The sequence below is a fragment of the Lipophrys pholis genome (genome assembly GCF_963383615.2).
Source record: "Lipophrys pholis genome assembly, chromosome: 23".
NCBI lineage: Eukaryota > Metazoa > Chordata > Actinopteri > Blenniiformes > Blenniidae > Lipophrys > Lipophrys pholis.
Window position 1 is genome coordinate 2,545,235 of NC_137645.1, and position 3,425 is coordinate 2,548,659.

The following is a 3,425-nucleotide window of genomic DNA, read 5'->3' on the forward strand; positions in this document are numbered from 1 at the left end:
TGGAGGAATTCAAACAGCGAGCTTCTCCCTCCGTCTCTCTAATGGCGCGATCGCCCTCAACTCCACTGTAAATCTCTCCCCGATGGCTCATGGTTCAAATTAATGGCCCTGCCATAAGTGTTTGAATTTCATGAATTGTAATAATACTTACATCACAAGACACATGAAGTCATGTCTCCCTCTCTACAGTGGAGATATGGTTGCGTTTTAGAGGGATGCACAAAGTGGTCCCCTGGTAGCCCAGTGATGTATTCTAATAGACTGAGCTGGCCAACCCCCGGGTGCACATATTCATGACTCATATTTGAAGGCTGCAGAACATTTAAATGGGACATTAAGTGGCGGAGAAGATTAAAACACTGTTGGCTTTGTTAGCTGCCGGGTGTCTCTTTTTATTTTTCTCGCAGGCCGTCCAAATCTATTAGATTCCTCTTACCCAGACATGAATTATCTCTGCGCACTGCCCCGCATTATAAAGTACTAATATGATCAATCGTACTTCTTATCGTCAGTTCACGTTTATGAGCGTCTTCGGAGAAGCCTGCAAAAGTCATGATTAAGAGCCTGATTTACTTCCTTGCACTCTTTTGGAAAAAACGAATGATCACTTACCCCCCTGCATTAAAAGTATGCTATCGTGGTTTTCGAAGTCTTGACGAACGAGCTAAATAACATATTTCCATAATTTAGCAAAGCTCAGAGCACACAGTTGTTGTTTTATTTAGTCTGAGCCTCCAAAATAGCATAAATTAGGTAAAAGACTAAATAATTCCAAAGGAATTGAATAAGAAAGTGCTTCTGGGGAGGAAACGCAACAAGTTTAGACATCGAAGATTTGACGTGACGTTGCGCGGACGTCTGAAAACATTTGTGTTGTTTGGCTGGTCATATAAATAAAGAAACAACTTTTAAATCAAAATTATACGGTACAAACCATCTGCGACCACTAGATGTCAGCGTATAGCCACAGAAAGCTGCTAAGGTCCCACAGAAAAACTCCGTTACTGCTGTTTGACTGAAAAATGACAGACTGTACAGTCATATTCTATGTTGAGCGAGCAGCAACGCAACGAAGGAAAGTGTGACTTATAGTCCAGATAATACGGTAAATACAATGTACAACCATGGTCGAAGTAGAGCCGCACAATATTTGGTGAATACGAGATAATTTGTGATGAATACAAACACTGATATAGACGATGTTAATGTCGTTGTTTTATATTTTCTATTAAGTAATTACTTTTTCTATTCTTGTATTTTTTTGTAGATTTGCGTGCTTTTGAGTTCTGTGGCCATAACGCACGAAAAACAATATCCGACTGTTGACCTCTCGACCTTTAGTCCAGAGAAAACGGTGCTCGAATCTGAATATTTCTATTTCTTCCAAACACTTTGGAAATGAGGCAGTTTGTTAGTCGTAGTGACGGTCCAACACTTTGATCGTTACAGGTCGGTGTTGGGCGTCTGTGAAGGTGTGTGTTAGTGTGTGACACAGGTGTGTGTGTGTGTGGGCGCCGCATGATGGGCTGTCTCCCAGTGACTCGCCAGAGCCGTCCAGCCGTGGCGGCGCTGCCATAACTACCAGTTGAGCTCTGTCAGGGAGATGACCCGCTCGGTATTCAACAAGACCCTCGTCCTCCCTGATGGACGGACGGACGGACGAGGGGGGGGGGATTCCAGACCGAGGAGCCGCCGTCTCCTTCGGGAAACAGGAAAAAGCCGTAGGTGTAATTGGAGCGCCGCGGGTCAGAAGTCAACGGTCTTATTTGAGGGCTAACACCATTTAAAGCTAATTTGAGACGGCGCGTTATTGTGGCTTTAACTAAGTTTCTCACCTGATCCGTACAGAGGTTCATTGTGCTTTTAAAAGAGACCTGCTGCCCCCGTAAAAGGCCATCTAATGGTTTTTCAAAGCCGCAGTATTACTTTAATGTACCGCGGATCAAAGGATAAAACATCCACTTGTGCAGATGAGAGGGCAAAAAAAAAAAAAAAAAAAAGATTTTAGATTTTTCTTTATGAGTCGTCCATTTGGGTTTTCACTGCTACCGGTGATTACAGCCTCGATTAAAAGGCACTTAAGCAAAAATCAAAGCACATTTATCAAATATCTTACCTCATATAGGCCCTTCAGCACCGTAAGGAGAAACATAACAGTATATAACCCTCTCTCTGTGTGTCTGTGTGTGTGTGTGGTTTTTATTGAATTATTAACACAGGGATGAAGTAACACAGTACTGCAGAGACAGTTAAAATATTGATAGTATGTTGTTTTCGATACAAAACATAACATAATTCATTACAGTAATATATTTATGTTCATATATTTATATATATATACACACACACACACTTATAGATAGATATAGATAGATAGATAGATAGATAGATAGATAGATAGATAGCAATATGTACATATCACGTCCACATATATATATATATATATATAATTTTTATTGTAGTGAAGTAGGCTATCGATTAAGTATATTGAGTGTTTTCCATTGACTTTTCAGTGTATTTCTGACGTCCGTTCTCACCTTAAAGAAAACTGTTGAGTGGATTTTCCCCATCACGCCGTCACACACTCGTCCTCCATGGCTCCGTCGTACGTGTTGGAGACTGTTTGTTGGCGCCGTCGTTGGTGTTTGTGTGCGAGTAGTGAGGTCAGGACCCCGGCTGGAGGCCCGTCCCCCAGGAGCTCGCCTCCAGCGTGGCCGGCTAACACTACAAACAATTAAAAAAAAAAAAGAAAAAAAGAAAGAGACAACAACAATGCCCCTCCCCCCTCCGGTGGGCTTCACCCAGCCCGGGTCGGGAGGATCGGCTGTGCAGGATTCCACAGGAAAAGACTCGTAACGATGAAGACGGAGGGCCGCATCGATCCGGCTCCAGCCCGTGAAGCAGTGTGGAGACGGGGGGCTATTATTAGGACGTCCTTTCTTTACCACCTGAGCCACTCACACACTCAGTCACACACAAACACACACACACACACATCTTCGGCGATTGCGTGGCTGTTTGGGGTTCTCATCAAAATTTTGCGACAGTTTTTGCAGTTGCTTGGAAGTCCTGCAACATTAATCCCAACTTTGAGACTCGGAGAATAATTCACATGGGTGGTCTCAGTGTGTGTGTGCGCGTGTGTGTGCTCGTGTGTGTGTGTGTTACCGACTAAAGTCAACCTGAATTGAAAGATCTGGATTTATTAGTGAAGTGGACGAGGTAGGATAAGCTCTCCGTGGGCATATGCTGCGCCCACTGCTCCTGTCAAAGCCATTGTGAATCCTAATGATCACAGGCTCTCAACACACACACACACAGACACACAGACACACAGACACACAGACACACACACACACACACAAACCCAGTCTTCGCTCCAGGGGTCCTGACAAAACAGGAGACGGCGGGGACTCGTCAGAAGA